This window comes from Lissotriton helveticus, chromosome 8 (genome assembly GCF_964261635.1).
Source record: "Lissotriton helveticus chromosome 8, aLisHel1.1, whole genome shotgun sequence".
NCBI lineage: Eukaryota > Metazoa > Chordata > Amphibia > Caudata > Salamandridae > Lissotriton > Lissotriton helveticus.
The window spans coordinates 1,114,630,317-1,114,651,124 of NC_136069.1; positions in this window are offsets into that span (position 1 = coordinate 1,114,630,317).

Consider the following 20,808-nt stretch of genomic DNA (forward strand, 5'->3'; position numbering starts at 1 on the left):
TGTCACACTTTATTCTTAGTATTGTAAATATATATTTATTGCATTAAAGTCAATCAATTATAACATAGATTGGAATAAAGATCAATTAATTACCAGGTTATCTTAAAAGTCACTGATAGCAGATAAATCATCTTATAGTCTGAGTCCAAGCATTTAGCCTGACATTTGACCCCAACTTGATGGTTTGCTAGGGTGCCTAACTAAAGTGCAGATGTTAGTCAAGAGGCGCACATCAGATAGATTACTTCAATGTATTTTATGAGTTTACTGATGAAACGGTTGATCTGAAGTGAGAAGAAACAGCTCATTGCTTCTTTTACCGATCTTGTTTTATGGTGAATGAAAGACTGACACAGGTTTTTTTCCTCAGGTCCAATAGGATTCGACAGATACTTTGGACCCCATTAGGATGATGGGCAGACTTTGTCCACCCGCCACCCTATCGGTAAACGGGACCTCCCGCCATAAGGGTGGGGGTCCCGTGGGGGCAATTAGGATGTGCCGGCCACAGTGGCGGGCGCATCCTGCATTCCTGTCATTGAGGCGGGCGGTGCAATCAGCACCGCCAGCCACAATGCCAGGAAGGCATGTTGTGCACTTCCATGCACAACATAGCAGGCACTGCGCGGTGCCGGCCATGTTGTGCTTGGAACTGCTGGCATCCCCCACCCCCCAGAGTCCCTGGGGACCCGCAACGGGCCCCCCATGTCTAACACCGCATGCCTTAAAGGCATGTCTCAGCCTGCATAGTAATATGAATGGCGGTGTCTAACAGACAGCGCCACCATATTAAACCCTTTTCCGCCCGATCAACTCGTTGACCGGGCGGAAAAGCGGAAGACGGTCTTTCCGTCCGCCGCGGTCCCCCCTGCCATAGTAATATGGCGGGGGGAATTGGGTGGCGGGTGGGGTAGGATCACAGGCGGATCGCCACCGCCATGCGGGTGGTGGCGATCCGCCCGTGATCCTAATGTATGAGTTCCTGAGTTTCAGATCTGTAGCCGCAAAGACAGTTACAGATGGTGTCAGGATTCTATCTTGTTGGAGCTCATTATGTGCCGGCTGCTGTGAGATCAAAGATTAACTGATCATCTCTTTTGTGTGGTGCACATATTTCGTTTTCTACTGTTAGAGACAGATTTATGGATACCTTGGCTAAAATCATTTGAAGGTCACTTAAAATGTTTTAAATATGTGTGTTGCTAGCACACTGCCTTGCTGTTGTCCAGGTTAATTGCATATTATTTTTGCTTACATTTTATTGAGGATACTACATTCACAGGGTTGGGACATAATCCAGATAGTATATGGAAACGTTGTGATGAGCACTAAGCTTCAACAGATTTGTCCTGTTTTGTCTAACCCACATAATGCTGTCATAAGCTTTGCAAAAATCAATAAACGCACAATGCAATTGTGGGGTGTCCTGAACCAATGCAGGAATAGCCAGGAGTTCCAACACCATTGCACTGTGAATAGCTACATTCCCCAGGTATCCACATCAAAATTTAGGATACTTGTGAAATGTCTGAAGCAACGTTAAACTTTAGAGTTCGTCATCATCTGCACATTTCTCTGGAGAAAAAGGGAAAACTCTACTAGGGAAAAAGTTCTGGAACAATTAAAAAACAACACTGGGATCTGATGTTGAAACACTGAGGCCCTGTCTACAAGTTAGAGGCTAATTTACAATCCCTGTGGAAACAGGAGAATGCAGAAGGATCAGAATTATGAGTTTTGCTATATTTATTTATTTTAGTGTTTTATATAGCGCAAGCAAGACCCATTGATGGGTATCAGAGCACTTTGCATTTATAAAGCATTGTAAATTTTAATTATAAATATCACAGCCTCACAGTTTTCCTATGATAGAGTCTGGTCGGTCAAGCATGGGAAATGTCTCAGAGGGAAAGGCCTGAAAAAAGGCAAAACGTAGCATTTCGTTTACTAAATAAACAATCTGCGTGTTATGTATCATTTCCAATTTGAAAATGTAGAAAAGGCATTACCACGCCCAGATCATTCCTCACCCTGAGGTAATTGTACCGACTTTGATCAGAAGTTAGCTTTGACTTTGTAATCATGGACCTGATTCTTTTGGTTATTCATTCAGGTGTCTCTGGGCATAATTTGTATTACAGCGATAATTCATCAGCTCAAATTTACTGTAGCCTTCGGTATCATTAATTCCAGGTACCAATACAAAGTTCCTCCAAAACATAAATTGTGTTGCTTATTGTGTAGATTAATGTAAAGTTAAGTCACAAAGTGTCTGAATTTAAAAACAAAGGGCCCGTTAGGATGGCGGGCGGATCGCCCCCGCCGGGACCGGCGGTAGCCACCGCTGACCCGGCCCGCGCGGTGTCTGTCACGTTGTGCATGCAAATGCATGACATCCATTTCTTACACTGCGGCGGGTGCTGCTAACAGCACCGCCTGCCGCAATGTAAAAAATGTGGGAGGCGCCCGCCAGTGTGGCGGGGGCATTCTTATTAGAATGGCAGAACCGCCACACCTATGGCGGGCGGTCCCTTTAGCTGTTGCGGTGGCGGGAGGACTTTGTCTGCCTGCCATTGCAGTAGACCCCAAAATGTTAAGTTAAAAGGAAGAGAAACACAAGAGGCAGTCACAAATGTATGCTCTGGCACATTATTAATGATAGATTTAAGAACCATATGTGCAAAACATGTAAAGTGTTTTTTCATATGTATAAATGACAAATTACGATTTGGTAACGTTTTTAGTGGGTTTCAGTTTGGATTAGCTTTTGTCTGTATTTGGAAGGGGCGTGTTCAGGGCATCCCTTCTAAATTCCGAATTACAGTGCTATGCATGAATGTTTTGTGATCGAATTATGGTTGCAAAAAAATCTAGTCTCTAATGGACAAAGATTCCATTTAAGGAATCGTAAATTGCGCCAAATAATGATTGGTAGCTTGCAATTCCTTAAATAGAATGTACAAAAATTAAGAGGGTGCAATTTGCGCACTGACTTCTAAAGAATCCCCTGTTTTTTTGAGAAATTACCTATGTATTAATAGAATGGTTCTGAAAATAATGATTCATAGTGGGTCGCAATTCAACCCACTTCATCAAAATGCATGAGGTAGGTCGTAAATTGAGACCCACTATCATTGGCTACAATGAAAGGCATTGTGTCCTGTTGGGGTCAGCAGACCACCATATCTTTGATTTGTTTCAAAGAAAGCAATTTTTTTTAAATGCAAGTCGCTTTCCTTAAAGGAAATCACAATGCAGTTAAAAAAGAAAATTGAAACAAAGCTTTTTTAGGAGCTGGAAGTGGACTCATGAACCACTGCCTGCTCATAAAAAATAGTTTTGGTGAACATTCTGAAAAGGGAAGGGGTCTCATGTAGACCCCTCCAATTTGTGAATAGCTTACAGTCTCTTTTGAGGAGGTGGTAACATATTAGTGTTTTGTGACCTTAATTCAGCTGCAAAACATGAATACATTGCTTAAAAACTCTGTATCTGGAAGGCAGCCCCCAAAAACCCTGTGATGGCTGTGTTTCCCAATGAGTTGCACATTGCGACCTACCTCATTAATGTTTAAGAGGTAGGTTGATTTGTGACCTATATGGAATAGTTATTTGGAAATAGAAGTACTTCATACATTAGGAGTACCGATTTCCTAATTGCGATTCAGAGACAATTTCAATTAGGAAATCAATATTCCTAATGTTTGTACATCAGGCCCTAAATCTTTTCTCCTTAGTTCTATCAAATAGATTTACTAACTTTAGGATTCATTTGATTAAAGAAGAGGAACATGCATTTGTCATGAATAAAAATCTTTCAATAGAAATGAATAGTGTATTTTGGACAATTGAAATAGCAACTACAGTAAATCTGATATTAGCAATCTTAGGACTTATGCTGATTCTAACTTCAAAGAATTAGATGTGACTCAAGCATACTGTGGGTATAAGCTGCTTTTAAAGATAATAAATATGTTAGGAATACCTGTATTTCCGAAGTGTTGGACAGTCAAAGAGAAACAAGAAATTGAATACTCTTTGCACCTTTATGCTTTGTTCATATAACAGAAACAATGTCCTAGAGACTTCAACATACTAAAAATCCATTGGTTTAGGTGCACTCAAGTCAAGTGATATGTAGATGATTCAAATATTTGTTCCTCTTACACAAAAAAGTATTTTGAAAGAGAATTGTCAGATGAAATTAGTGAGTTGTGTAGTTATAATATTAGCTCGATCTGTTTTGAAGGTATGTAGTATAACTCAAAGATTTGTGTGTGAATCAAAAGAGAATGTTAAAAAAGTTGACTATGTAAAGGAGTCAGACATCACTGGAATGCCAGAAAGCATTGGAAGGTAATTTTGTTGCAATATTGAAGTTGAAATTATCCTAATGAGATTTGAAAACTTCCTAAAAGCTATTATTAAATGTATACACTTGATTAAGATGGCTATTCTTCCAAAGAGTGTCTTTTTCTATGACTATTTTCCTAGTTTGATTCCCCCTTTCCTTTTTGGGAACAATCTGTAAATATCTAATAACAGTCTTTAGATTCATTGGGGGACATAGAAGCATTCGTCCATTAAAAAGCTCTGTAAATTCCTAAAGAAAAACAAATATTCAGTAACCATCTCCCCTGTGCATTTTTATGCTTCATGGCTAAAGGTGATCTTGGCCTCTTCTATCACAAGAGAACACACCTTTAGCACAAAATTCTTCCAATGAAACTCTGGACTCAAAAAACTTTACCGGAATAATTTAGTAATATATGTATAATTTGAGTCTCAAGTTAGGTTCAATATATGTATTTAGTTATTGAGTTTGAACCCACGGAATAACCATCATCTTGTAGCTCGATGACACCTGGCTCGTCCTCTCCCTCCCCGATGACAATCCCAACACCCGGACCAAATTCACAGCCTGCATGTCACAAGTTGCCAGCTGAATGAAGACCATCTGTCTAACGATAAGCTCAGACAATATGGAGGTGGTACCCTTCAGAAAATGCACCTTACTGTAGACCTCAGCCTGGTGGACAGCTGAAATCAGACCAGCACTCATTTTTGCTAATCATGCCAGGAACCTAGGTGTAGTGGTCTACAACTGTCTGTTGATGAACAACCAAATCAACATGACACTGTAGCCTCTTCCTGCTCCTTCATCGTCACACACCTCCCATTTAACACCCTCAAAACTGCAGATCAGGCTCTCATTACCAATAAGCTGGATTACCGCAGCACACTCAATGTTAGCCCCAATGCTCAGCTCACTAAGAGGCTCTAAGTCATCCTAAATGCAGCAGTCAAACTCACACCTTAACTCCCATACTGTACACATCTCCAAACATTTCAAAGACCACCACTGGCACCCAGTTCGCAAATGCACACTCTTAAAGTTCCTCACACACCTAGAAAACCCTTCACAATCTTGGCCTCACATATCTCAACAGTCTAATCAGATTCCACACACTGACCAGAAACCTCTTTTCAGCTGGCCGCCTGCTCTCCCACAAACCCTCATATCTGAAGAGCCAGAGCTGGCAGGAAGGCTTTCTTGTTCCTTCCTCCTAAAACCTGGAATAACCTCCCCCTGCACACCTGAACCATCAGCTCAGTCCTACAATGTTGCAAGAGACTGAAAACCTGGCTCCTACTAGAGCAGGCACAGACCCTTCTTTCTAGTGCCTGAATACTTTCCTGAGTGAGATATGTGCTTTAAGTGTAGTCATAACAGAACATAACGTAACGTAACACAATGTAACATAACGTAACATAAAATGTGTGTTCCATAATGAACAAAACCCAATGGTTACTTTAGTGTGCTGGTGTTATGGCAAAATGGATCCAGTTTGAAAAAGGAAAATCAGAATCCAATACTGTTCAAACCCCAACGCCCCATTTTGCAGATTTCTACTATAGCAAGACACAAAAGCTGAGTCAAAAAATGTTCATGAAGTGTAAATAGTTTGATTTCGTTCTTGGGTTTGTATTTTGTGCATTTTGCAATCAGCGGGTGTAGGAAATTGGGATATTACTTGCGTGGCTTGTACAAGTAATAGGTCCACAATCCCCCTTACTGAGAACCAAGCACCCTATGGTAGCACTTGACTCTCCTAGGGTAGCAAAACAGAGCAGTCCCAGTCCTTCTAAAGGGAGGGGGTGTGGGCTTGTAATCACCATTCACTGACTCGCAATAATAACACTCAATAAACGAATGTTCAGTCTGTGCTTTTTCATAGAAAAGGGAAAAAGTACATTAATTACACACACATACACACTACTAAACACTACCTAATAATTTACAAATATGTACATAGGCAGATGGAGAATACCACAGATGACATTGCATGATCACTAACAGGGTTACTCAAACATATAAATTGAGTGTGTTGGCTTGGTCAAAGGTTCAAGATCAACAAACAACATATTAAACGCATCATGTTGCACTGTAAATGCAATCATCAATAATCAATCATCAATAATAATAATAATCATGTGTAAATGTACGTATTACTGTTAATAAAGCATATGCACTGTGATCCATAATCATAGTCTGCATTATTATGTCAATAAAGCAGTTTAAAATGAGCATAACATGCGCCTGTGTGCTTTTCATAAACTTTCCAACAATGAAATTGCAGTCATACAAACCACTCTAGAGGGCACTGTACAACATGCACTGTTTTAACATATTCATGCCCTAATAAATGCAACCATAGAACAAGTCCCTAGAGTGTGCTGCACTCCCAGCTGCAGAGCAGTCACCCCAGGCTCAGGAGTGCTTCAAAACATTAATGAATATTCCAGAAGGGACCTGTTTTTATGGCTCCGCAAACATAGGGTCTGACCTTCATACATTTCTTTAAGGAGGAGCTGCCGTACTCCTGTAGACTTCCCTTCACCACTGCCTTTAGCACATTGATGGTGCCCCTGCCATCCTGGGGAAACTACAATTGAAGAAGGATGTGAAAATTAAAAAGCCCTACAGGGAATTATAGGGCATTCCAGCCGTAGAAGTGCATGCTTTATGAGTACCTCTTCCACTTCGCAGGGGAGAAACACAGCTTTGTTGCACTGGGCAGCTTCTCGATTTTTCTATTTTGAGGGGTGCGGGCACCCGTGGGTGGGACTGCCTCTTCACATTGGGGGCAGTCGAAGGAGTCCACCCCTTGCTGCCCCGCTAGGTACCGCGCTACCCACCCCTCCATGAGCGTCCAGTAGCTCCTTTGTTCCTACCCACTCCTGCGGGCAGGACCTCCTTTGTTGTCGCTGCAGTCTTCGGCTACCCTCAGACACAGGAATGGGTAGTAGGGCAGGCCCACAGCTCCCCCGTCGTCCTGCTGATGGGGGCGGAGGATTCGGGTGCCTGCCCCCTCCTTGATGAATATGCCCGGGGTAATGGGTCCCCGGGTGATTGAGACAGTTTGGGGAGGGACACCATGCATGTTCCCTTCCTGGAAAGAATTAAATAAAGTATCCTCCTCTGATCCCTGGGCTCTAGTTCACCCGGTTGGGATTTTTAAAAGAGGCCACGGAGCCCCACGAGCACTGTTTTGGAAAGAGGTCAAAGTCTGCAGACCTTAAAATGTCCCTAACTCGTGCCCTGTCGGGCCAATCATGATGAGACTGGGCATTTTACTCTGGGTGGTGAATTTGATCCATTAGGGGCAGTTGAAGCAGATCTCCTCACTTCCAAAGCAGTGTAATCTACAGAGAGCTAGTTCTCCTGGCTCCCCCCGCCAGCCTTCTTACAGGTCTTTTTCTCTGAGCGCAGAAGTCCAGAGCTTTACCCCACCTAGTCATTTGAGAGTTTAAGAGGACCAGCCTCACAGGCTCTTGAGGAAATAACTAGACCTGGGGCTCATAAGTCCTTTATGGGCATCAGGAGGTTCCTCCTTCCAGTTGTCCATGATGACCCCAGGGTCCAGCAGTAAAGCACAGAAAAAACACCAAGCAAGAAAGAGTCTCCATCTTGTGCAAGTGGTTTTACAGAGGAGTGGAAGCCTGCAGAAGGTAGGCACCCCTTGTCCCAACCGTTCTACACAGCATGCGGGGAACGTTCAAGATGGAGTCATCCAGAAATCACTAGTCACATCTCCTCCCATGAACCTCAGCTCTGCCCCTCGCTAACATCACTGCCAGGACCTTTCTTACCAAGGTTTCAAAGTGAAGCCTCCGCCTCTGTCAGCTCAGAGTTTCAGGCTCCATCCTTTGTTCAGTGGGCCTTGGCAGTCAGACCCATTCCTGGTACAGTGTGACAGCTGATTGATTGAATGATGCAGATCCTTAAGCCCCACCCCTTTCCTCCTCAATAACTGAGTCAAACACTGTTGATTGTTCCCTCTGAAGGGGGAGGCCTTTTTTGCTAATGCTGGAGAGAAATGTATTTAACCCGAGCACAGCAGTGTGACAAAAGGCTTGGACTCTAATCCTGAGCTGAGTCAGAGAAATTTGACAGTTCTTTATGACCTATATGTTGTACAGAAATTGTTTTGTAACTTGCAGATTAGTTTTTTGGACACAGATTACACCCCATTTTGATATGTCACTGGTCCCTGTAGCTAAAGGGAAGCAAGACTGCACTCCGTTAGAAATTGGTTTTCTGTCTGCCTAGGGTGTGCCCCTAAGCCAGGTAGAGTCCCCCACTCTAGTCAGGATAAGGGAATTACACGTCTAAAATAACCCCTGCTTACTCCCTTGGTAGCGTGGCACAAGCAGTCAGGCTTATCTCAAAGGCAGTGTGTAAAGCATTTGCACATAACAAACAGTAATGCAGTGAAAACACTACAGAAGGACACCACTCCAGGTTTAGAAAAATATCCAATATTTATATGTGTAAAACAAGACCAGAATGATTAAAACCCAACATACAGTTATGAAAAATAACAATAAACAAAAATAGACTCTTAGAAAAAGTATCTTTAAGTTGATAGCTCAGTCCGGGGCTATCGCAGTGACATCTACACCTAAATCCAATCATTGCGGCTGACCACAGCGGTGCAGGTCGGCTGCAGTGTCAAATGATCCTCAAAAGAATACAATTTTATTCCAGATCGCCATGGTGGTGCAGGCCAGCTGAGGCGGAGATCGAGGCTGCGGTGTGTAGCGGGGTGGTGCGGCACGCGGTGCCCTCGGGGCACGGTGCAGGCAGCGGCTCAGTGGTGCTTGTCCAGTGGCATCGGTGAGACCAGGGCTTCAGTGCGAAGTTGGCGATGCTCGTTGTAGTGCTGACAGGTCACGGTGCAGCCATGCTGCCAGTTGAGGATAGGGAGTCAGTGGGGCTGGCATTGGTGGGCCAAGACTGCAGTGTAGGATGGGGTTGTGCATTGCGTAACTTAGGAGTGCTGCCCCCAAACCAAAGTGCAGCCAGTGGTGGCGATGTCAGCTTGAAGCGGCGGCGGTGAGACCAGAGACCAGGGTGGCGGAGTGAAGGGAGGTGGTGTGGAGTGCTATGCCCACAAGCCATGGTACAAACAGAAGTTCATGGCAGCGACAGATGGTGTCGTCGGTGAGACCAGGGTTGTGGTACAAAGTGCGGTGATGCCCTCTGCAGTGCCTTAAGGTTACAGAACCCACGGCGGTCTTGGTGACTGCATCATGTTACCTTTCTCTTCTGTGGCTGATGAAACCCCCAGTTCCAGCAGCCGGTACCCAGAAGATGTTGAAATCTTTGCTGTTCCTGAGACTTCGTGAACAGGGACCAAGCCCTTCATCAAGTCCTTGGAGATACTTAGTATGCAGAAAGAACAGCCCAGTCCGTTCCCTGCCCAAGACAAAAGCAGCGACAGCAGGTCAACCCAACAGAGCAACAACAGCAAAGGGGCAGTAGTCCTCCTAGCAGCTCTTCCAGCTCTTCTTCCTGGCAGGTTCCTTAGTACAGAAGAAATATACAGCTCTGGGGTCAGGGCCCCAAAATATATACCACATTTTCCTTTGAAGATGTTACAAACAAAGGAGATGAAGACAGCGTTGTTAGAGGCAGCCACAGTCAATTTAGGTTAAAGCTACAAATCCTTCCACCACTCTAAATGCAGGCACGTCTATTAAGCCTGGCTATGAGTCACCCAGGAAAGGCAGGAAACACTTCACCCCTCCCCCACTTGTGTCTGTCTAGTGTGAATGCACATCCCCTGCTCCCGTCACTCGAAATTCAGCAGGAAATACACAAAGGTCAGAGGCACACAGGATGGTTAGACAAGAAAGTACCCCACTTTTTTAAAGTGGCATTTTCAGACACATAATATAAAAATCATCTTTATTAAAAGATGTATTTTTAAATCTCGAGTCAGGCATACTAAACTCCATTTCTCTATCAGCTCCCACTAGCAAGCGAGATTGGTAAGGAGTTACCGAGCAGCACCTAGGTTAACCTATGGGAAAGATGGCCTTTTAATAGTGAAAACGAAAAACACAGTCTTTCACTATCAGGACATATAAAACACACCAGTATATGTCCTTCCTTTCACTGCACCATACTCATGGGGCTACCTTGTGCCTACCTTAGGGGTGATTAAGATGTAAAAAAAAGGGAAGGGGAGGGCCTTGCAAGTGGGTGCACTTGCCAGGTTGACATGGCAGTTAAAAACTGCCCGCAGACAATGCAGTGCCAAGTCTGAGACATCTTTGACAAGCTACTTGTGTGGGTGACACACCCAGTGCTGCAGGCCCACTAGTAGAAATTGATTTCAAGGCCCTGGCAAACACAGTTCACTGTACTAGGGGCTTAGTAGTAAACCAATTAATCCAATCATGGAAACACCAATCCCTAAACACAATTTACATGGAGAGCATATGCACTTTAGCACTAACTAGCAGTGTTAAAGTGCCCAGAGTCCTAAAGCCAACAAAAACAAGGTCAATAACAGAAGGCCAGAGAGCAAAACATCCGGGGGTCAGCCTGCTGAAAAAGCTAAGTCTAACACTCTCCATGGCAGTTTTCTCCCTATGTGTATAATTAAGTGTCACTACAGGCAAAACAATAAACCACATTGGCTTTCCCAACCAGTGTACACTAACATTATAAGGGCTACCCCAGGTCAATATCTAATCCTAGAGACTCCCCGCTGCACAAGGCTATGTGTGCACAGTTACAGGGTTGCGCATGACAGTAGTCTCCCACACACAGCCGCACATGTGCAGTTGTGTGCACATGAGTGCATACACATGTTCTAGTGTAACAAGCCAAGGGACCCTTACCCTTGCTGCGTCGCAGAAGCCTTATCCTAAAGGGTCAACATTGGTGGTATGCACACAGAGTCCATTTGTCACATGATTACCATGGGTCAGACACATGTAGTGAGAATCGACCAGATTAAATCCAAAACTGGATGATTCAAAAAGCAACAATTCCAGGATTACGGAATTGGTGGAACCCAATTGCAAAGGACAGACAGGACACCCATGTCCCTCCCTTGAAGTTTTTTCACTTGAAGATCTCTGAACTGGATTCCTGCACATACTGGGGTCTGATTAGCATCTTCAAATCTTCAATAGTCAATCATTGGCATTTTTAGCTATATGCCAGCATTTAAGTCCCTTCTAAAAAGAGAACCAAAAGAGTATACAGAGAGGGTCTTTCACTCCATCTCTTTGTTGATCAGCTGCTTTACAGCAGCAATGCATTTGACTAGCTGGTAGTTGCTTAGCGTTGCATATTAGTGAATGTGGGATCTATTTGTATGCTTATGATTGGGAACTCTGAAGATCAGCTCCCCTACAGCCTTTGTTTTGTTGGATTGCTGCCACTAAAAATCTGGAAGAGTTCATGGGACTCCATACAAAAATTGAACTGATTCTAGTAAAGAAACAAAAAGGAGAACTGGCACATCAACATGGAGTCATTGGAAAAAATTGGTACTTTAACTAGAGTGCTGATGATTGTAATATCCCACTCAGCCTTCCCAATTGGATTGTGAGAGTAATTCACTCTTATATGTTGGCCACCACATCAATGTGATGATACAACAGCCATCTGAGATGAGGGGTCTCTCTGCATAATCCAATCGGATTTATGGTTGAGCCTTTTTATTTATTCACCCATCATAATCTACTCCACTCTATCAGAAAATGAATGGTCCCATGGTCCAGAACACACTTATAATTTGCAGAAATACAGTTTCATACTTGAATGCGTTTCCATGTGTCTGACTCCAAGAATTCTCCAGAACTTTAACATTTTTATCTGTGTTGTGACAGATTTCTTTGCAAATTTTTTGATTAATTAATTTCAAGGTTAAGCCATTTAATAATGCCTTCTTTAAAGTTCTGCTGTAAGAAAGTGAATTAGTAATTTGGGTGGATGATAGTTCACCACAAGAAATATGGTCATCAACTTATTACATCTAGGCAAAGGTTTCAATAACTTCAACCTGAGCTCAACCCCTAGTAGCAGTGGCATAGAGCAGGCAGGCTTAACTGAGGCTTAAAAAAGTGTGTAAAGCATTTTAAATAGGGGTGAGTGGAACTCGTAGAGTTTCAGTCTGCTGAATACGTAGAGTTACATCAAAATTCCTCAAAATTCCACAGAGTTCTGTTAGCAGTCCACACATTGCGCTGCTCGTGCTGATTTTTAGCCCCAGGAGTTTGTTATACACTGCAAAATCAGCACGCATGGCACCATGCAGTGCACCAGAGGGTGCTGCTTTCTTTCTGCTGCTCAAGTTAATTTTCTATTTCAGCAGCAGCTTTCTCACTGTGAACCGTCATGATCACCTGTGACTGTCTGTGTTGAGAAAATCTCACTTGTGCTCACCAAATTTCTGTTGGCCACGTGCAAGAAAAAACTCCACCACATGGCGGTTGGTTGAGATTTTGCTGGAAGTGGGCAAAACTCTGCAAACTTCAACAGTGGAGTGTAATTTATCGCCCACCACCATTTAGAAATACCAAACAGTTAAAAAGTCAAAAATACAATACAATAGATATCTTAACCGGATTTATAAAAGTAGAGAAAGATCTAATAAACAAAATTATATAAAAATGACAAAACCACGATAGTGAGAACCAAAGGTGTGAATCATTAAAGAGTGCCAATCAGTACTCACTGTTTGTGGTTGAGCATGACTTCGTGTGATGACATCCCGACCACAGGCCGACCACAATAAAGAGCTGGAGAGATGCATCAAGCAGGTTCATCCCAGACAAAAACTTTCCTTTTTGAATTAGTTTCTGGAATGGAAGTCAGAGTACTCCAGCTAGACAGGGTAGCAGGCTGTATCTGGTAAAATCCCTTCAAAGTCGGAAAGTAAGTTGAGGCAGATCCTGCTGAAGCAATTGGTTTTAGCAGGAAAATCTCAGATTGTGAAAAATCACATTTTATTTCAAGGGAAGTCCTCTCATTGGTTGAATACTTTTGGCGCTTTCACCTTGTCAAGATACTTACCTTTAGATTTAGTCTCTTTCTTGGAAGTCAGATTCCTCCAGTGGGGCAAGGTAGGAAACTGCATCTGGGAAGTCCACACTGAAGTCAGATCCGCTTGCCGCAAGGGTACACTGAACTGGACTTTTAAGCAAGAAAAAGCTCAGAGTGGGACCAACATGATTTTCTTGCCCAATGCGGGTATGACTTATGCAGATCCACACAGGTGGTCAGCCAACAGACCCTTGAAGACCACTTTCTTGCCTTGGGTACAAGTAGGAGCAGTTTCAGTCTATTAGGTCACCTCACAGGATTCAACCAGCAGTTTGACTCCTTCTTCTGTTCTTCTTTAGGTCCTGAAAGTGTTTTGAAGAGATGGTAGTGAGGTCCGTTGTGTGTATTTGGTAGCCAGTAGGTGGAAGGTGACTCCTAGATCTCCCTAGCCAATAGGGATAAGGTGCCTGGGAGAACCCTACCCTCTTTTACAATACATCCTGTTGTGTTATATTTCAAACTGGTGCAGAATGCACTATTATATGGAGAATCCAAAATAGCACAGACCTTCAGCCTTTGGAGTGATTGTGTATGCCAGCCAGGGGTGTGTTTTGGGAAATGAGCAATCGCCTACTCCTATCAGACACCAAACTGGTTTGTGAACTAGCTCCCCCTCCAACAGGGCTTGTGCCCACTTTCTTAAAGGTACGTTTCCTATTTATTAAAAATCTAACTTAGCCATTTAATTGGTTTTAATAAATATTTTAAATAGTGCTTGAACCATTTCTGAGCTTGGCCTTACTTAAGATAGCAGAATCAATATTTTAACCTACACTCTAGTTTTCCTCGCAAGACATCCAGAGCCTTTTATAGTAAATATATCTTCTGAGTGCTTATCACTCTAGGGGCATGGTGACAATCATGTTTTACATGTCCCATATTTATATGCCATGTACCCCAGTTTATTGGCTTTGTGGCCTACTTAATGGTGACGTATTCATATTTAAAAGGAAGGTGTTTACATTTCAAAAGCATTATTTTGACTGGTTGGACTAAAGGTTTAAACTGCTCCAGTCAAGCTACATTGGTAGGCATGAAGTCATGTTTACTCTGTCACACTAGAGGATGACACAATAAGTTTTGCAGTCTATAGGGGACTTTGAAATGTCTCTGTCATGTGTGTAGTTTCTACACCAAATACTAAGGCCTTACATGACAGTTACATATGCCAATCAGGGATTAGCTAATATTTACACGTTTTAGAGGTCAGACCATGTACACTGAGCGCTGGTCATCAGCATGCAGTATGAAGAATGTAAAAAAAACAACAGTAACGTTCATAAAAAATAGCTGGGACCAGTAAAAAGGGCCTTTTCTCACACCTGCATTCTAGGATTATTGAGCTTCAACAGAAAAAACATGGGTTTTCACTATAATTGCATATCATAGCTGGCTGTAAGTGACTGGTTTACCCCTATTTATTTCAGCCCTCGGTGTAGCCATGCACTTGAAACATGGTCCTCTAAGCGACCAACTGAAGAGGCTATCTGAAATATATTTTGTTCCTTAATCTAGCTTACTGTGCATTTTACCTGCCACTTCTTCAGTAAATACATGCTTGCAGAAAAGCAACTAAACGACATAGTGTGTGAGATACTGAACCATTAAAGATCAAACAACTCTAGGTCTCCTGATTGAAATGTAAATAGCAATAATTAGATTATCTCTGTTTTCTACTTCTTTTGTAGTCAATTTCTCATTACAATGTTTCTCAATGTTTAAGGATGTTTTCGGCATTGACTATGCATAAAGAAAGTGACTCCCCGTGACTCCTGTGACAAATTGCCACTATTCCTCTTTTCCAAAATTCTAAAGATCTATCACTTTGCGACAGAATCTGAAACCTTCAACAACTTCCCCACACTATGTCCAGATCTGTTGACCCTTGTGCTCTAATACTACAATTTAGGAGAGAACTTAATTAGCACTCAAAGTTAAGTCTATATTACCAGGAGACATCTTACCAAGGTCAACCTTATAGGCATTATAGCCTGGGATTCTTAATCAGTTTACACATATTGCCATTCCTTCCTTATCCACAGACTCAGTGTCTTCACAATGGAAAATGGGAAAGTTGTGCCACTGCTCAAAAAAGAAACACTGCAGAGTTTTGTCAAGGGGAATCATCAACCATTTTCTGGATAAAATCCTCAAGAGAAGTGTTGTTAAGCAGAACTCATCCTACCCAGAGGGTTCCAACACCAGCCTGGGCCTGTGCAGGTAAGAGCGGTGGGACTGGGTGGCGGGGGAGATTCCAACAAACACCCATGAGGGAAAATTAAATAAATAATTAATTTCCCCTTGTCATAATTTGTCGAAATACTCCCTCCCCACCCGGCCCAACTGCCCTACCGCTCTTACCTGCATGGGTCGCGGCTGTCCGACATTCTTGATATCCGGCAGCTGGGACAATGCAGAGGAATCGATACTGTGCTGTGAAATATAATTGATGAGAGGGATGTGGAAAATATGATCCTCTTTCATCTATCTGCCATGTTCAATATTGTCATTTATGCTATCCTCATTGCCAGTCTCAGAGAGATTTTGAGACTCGGGCCCCAAGGATCTTTATTTTCACCAATATTGTTAAAAATATATAGGTTAGACTACTGGCACAACTGATTAGTTCCACATTGTTCGTTGTGCATGTTGGATAAAAATGCCCCACAGTCACTTTCCTTTGTGCTATACAGCAGTTGATTAGTGGCTGCTAGGAGGTAGGGCTTACTTTTGGGTATTCTGAGGGTGTGGGGATTTTGTGCACCAGACCAACTTGCTCTGAGTGCTTTCTGAGGGCAAAGGGGCTGGTTGTCTGCATCCAATTCCGGCGAGTCCTAGTGAAGGTTTCATACTCATTGAGAAGGCCCTACAGAACAGTGTCCAAGCAGGGAGTAATTCCTTCTTGTTTATGGTGTCTTTACTAGTTATTATGTTGCAACAACCATGATCCTTGCTTCATGGATTGTGATTATCATCCTTTGAGTTTGATGAGAAGTTATCAACAAAACAGAGACAAATTCTGGTGCTGAAATGCCAACTGTTTCTTTAAATTGACATTTTTTAGTCAAAGATTTTGGACAATAATTAGAGTCTTTTGAACTTTCATTGTTTTGTGAAGAACCAGATTATGATAAGTGAATGTAATTGTTATCCTAGGTACAAATGATGTTGGTATAAAATTATACATGTGCCATTCCGTGTAGGAAGAACAGAGCACTAACAAATATAAATTACCTTTCAGTTACAGGAAAGACAAGCTCAAGGGCTAAACCATTCAATACCACAAGTGCATATGTATGAAGTTAGAGGTAAATATAAAAAAAGATATAGCCACAATCCTAAGGAGCTGTTTTCTTTCTTCATTGTGCTGAGTGTAACACAACCAACTCATGATATTGTGACAGTGAAGGTGTTGCCCAAAAATAAATAAATTAAATATTTATAACAATGATAATTGTACATATTAATCAGATTTGAAATAAACTACTGTTTCCTAATGGAAGGATGTTATTTAGTGACTGCAAGTAAGACATTTTGGGGCAGTTTTACAAGAATGTGCAGCAGCGTGGTACTGCAAGCCCTATGGCTGCGCCACACTGCGGCACTTTCAGAGCACAGGAATGCAACATATTTACAATGATATGTCACATTCCTGTGCATTCCTTAGCGCTGGCGCACAAACAGATGTTGTGTGCCGGCGCAGGCACCCTTGCACAATGGTGCAGGGATGCCTGTGTAACAGGGAGATTTTTTTTGTGCAGGGAGGGGCACCTTCCTGCACAAAAACAATCACTAAAGGCATTTTCCTCTTTCAAAGCGTGCTGTAGAATGCAGCACGTGTTCAAAGAGGAAACAAATGAGGAGAAATGTAAACATTTCTCCTCGTTTTGCCTCGCTACACCACCTTTAGGTGGCGTAGCATACTGATGCATTTCCAGGTTTACGAATCCTCTTCAATCTGGAAATGTGTCTGGTTCTATTTATTTATTTATTTATAGTGTTTTATATAGCGCGGACAAGACCCGTGGGTATCAGAGCGCTTAACATAGAAAGATTACAGATTGACATTATAATAGCAATTATAACAACAAAACAGATATGAGGTAGAAGGCGATATGCTATAAGGGGTGATTAGATATATATATTCCTAGCGCCTGTGCAATTAGCATTAAGAGGTGAATAAGGCTTAGCTTGTGTCATAGGCATATAGTCAAGCTCGGTGAGGTAGGGTTACATATCATTACCAGTGCAATTACATGTGCAATTAGCATTAAGAGTTGAATAGGCTTAGCTTGTATCAAGGATCATATAGATAAACAAAGTGAGGTAGAGGTTATATAGTTTTGGCTGTGAGATACAGTATATAAGATCACATATATATGAGGTAGCAGTAAAGTGTACAGCCGAGGTTTGAACGGGGAATCAGTCATTTCTCAGATATTGATCTTCAAATTATTCATGATGAGGACAACCCTCTTTTGGCGTAAATGTTCATACCAGTGATCTGTAGGCTTCTCTATGTAGGGTATTTACTCATCATGTGGCTCTTCAGTTCCCGTTTGAATGTTACAGTATTTTGAATCTTCCTGATGTTTGGAGGGAGTGAATTCCAGACTCTGGGGGCAGCTCCGGAGAATGCTCGGTCATAGGTCTTTTTCTTACGGAAGAAAGCTGGCCGCAATAGCAACTCTTTGGCGCTTCTAGTTGGTCTGTTACCTCCAGATAGCTTAATTTTCTTGGCTAGGTATCTAGGCGTGTTGTAGTGGACCGCTTTGTGGGCAATACAGGCCATCTTCATTTGAATTCTGGCCTCGTAAGGTAGCCAGTTTAGTGCTTTCAGGTGGGGAGATATGTGATCGAATTTCTTCGTTCCCGTGATGAGTCTTGCCGCTGCGTTGAGACAGGCTTTTAGTGGTGCTGTGGATGTTTTCGGTAGGCCAGCTAACGTGGTGCAACCGTATTAGATCCTCGAGATAACTAGTGATTGGATAGCCAGTTTTAGATCCGCCTCTGAAATAAAGGGTTTCAGTTTTCTTAAATAGTTCAAGTGGAAACGGGCGCTCTTGGCCATTGAGTTAATGTGGTCTTTCATGTCGAGGTTCTCATCTAACGTAATTCCTAGTGATTTAGCTGAGTTAACTAGGGTCGGGGTGCAGTTTAGCGCAGTCATCAATTTAGCCCATTCCTTTACCTCAGGTTGGCTCCTTGTCGGTGAAATTAGCAGGAATTCTGTTTTATGGGCATTTAGTTTCAGATGATTAGTAGTTAACCATTGCAAAGCTCTCTTTAGTGTCTCGTTCATTAGGTCAATGTCATCAAGGGAGGCGATCTTTATATATATTTGCGTGTCATCTGCATACATGCGATAGGATATCTGTGATTTTCGAAGAATCTCCGTGAGAGGTTCAACATACAAGTTGAATAGATCTGGGGATAACGTTGAACCTTGCGGGACCCCGATTGCGTTAGGGCGCGTGGAAGAGATTGCTTGGTTGACCAGGAATCGTTGAGTTCTGTTCTGTAGGAAAGAATTGAACCATTTCAGCACGTTTCCGGACAAACCCATCCTGTCTTGTAGCCCGGTCATTAGTACTTCGTGATTTACTGTGTCAAATGCTGATGACAGGTCTAGAAGAATCAGTAGGCATGCATGATTTTGGTCTAGGGCTTGTAAGGCGTCATCAACAATATGCAGGATCGCAGTTTCAGTACTATGCCCTGTTCTGAATCCTGATTGGCAATCATCTAGTAATGAGAACTTAGCGATGTGTTGACTCAGTTGGCCCTGCACGCATTTCTCAATAAGTTTGGCCAGTAAAGGGATGTTGGTCACTGGTCGATAGTTATTCGGGTCTGTTGCATCCGCTGTCGGTTTTTTGATGATGGGCACTACCTGCCCTGTTTTTAGGCAGTCAGGGAGGGTCCCTTGTGCAAGTGAAGCATTTATTATCTCGGTCCAGATCGGAACTAGAGTGTGGCTGATTTCTCTTACACACTTTGCCGGTAGAGCGTCTTGATAGTGGTTGTTTGGTCTAAGTTCCGCTAGCGTTTTGGCGATCTTTCCCTGGTCATATAGTTCAAATGTGTCCCAATTTGCCTTATTTTTTGTTTGAAGACCCTCTGTTGTCACATTAGCCTCATTTTTAGGTGAAGGAAGGGCCATAAGGTTAGCCGTTGCACTTGTGAGCTCAACTTCTAGCAGTTTGTTTTTTTCCGTGAAAAATGAGGAGAATTCCTCGCAGCTTATGGGAGTTTTTGAGTTCTCTTGAGCCGTTTTGGCTAGTTTATTTGACTGTTGTTTTAGGATCTCGAAGAGTTTTCGTGGTCTGTTTATGGCATTGTCCAGTTCAGCTCTTATAAATTCTTTTTTGGAGTTGATTATCTTTTTGTTATATTGGTTTCTGGTTTTTCTGAGGCCTTTCAGCTCGGGGGAGGAGGGATGTTGTCTCCATTTCCTTTCGGCCATTCTCAGTTTTCGCCTGTCCTCGTTCAGTGACTCATTAAACCAAGGATTTTTTGGCTTCTCTGAGACTCTTTTCAGTTTTTGGGGCATGGTGTCATTGACGATATTACCGATCGAGGTTATGTAGTGATCCGTCAACTCATTGACATTCTGCCTGTTGTTAGGTGGCTTCAGGTCTTTCTCACACCTTTCAACCAATAGTTCAATATTAGCCTCTTTTGTATCTCGGATCAGTTTTTTGAACTTGCAGGGTTGCACGGTCCTGCCCTTTTTCATTGTAGGTATCGCGAATGTTATGGCGCGATGGTCAGACCAATCACACGGGTCTATAGCGAGGATTGATGTCTCTTTATTTCTTGAAATAATCCAGTCTAAAGTCGCTCCTTGTGAGTGAGTGGGTTGGGTGCATGCTTGAGTAAGGTTTAGCTCACTGAGGAAGTCTTTAATCGAGATAACCAGTTTGTCATTGCCGTCGTCCCAGTGGAGGTTAAAGTCACCTAGGAATATGTTGTTGGCATCCGAGTTAGAGTTGGCAGTTATGATCTCTATTAGTTGCTCTGTGAACTTTGCGTTATCTCCTGGTGGGTGGTAGAACGCATGCAGGTTGCAGCTTTGATTATTTGGTGATCTTATATTAAGACCAAGGTATGCACAAGATTCTAAGGGGTCGGATTGGAATTGGCTGACCTCGATCTCTGAACGGTGAATGCAAGCTATACCTCCTCCCACTTTCCTTGGTCTGTCTAACCTGACGATGTTATATTGTGGTGGTACTAAGAGATCAATGGTAGGAGATGATGATTCACTGAGCCATGTTTCCGTGAGGATGGCCAGGTCAATTTCCTTGTTAATGATGAGGGCGGCTATGTCTGATGCATGTTTAGTTGCCGAACGACAGTTAAGTAGTAGGCAATTCAGGGGTTTCTGTGAGTTAA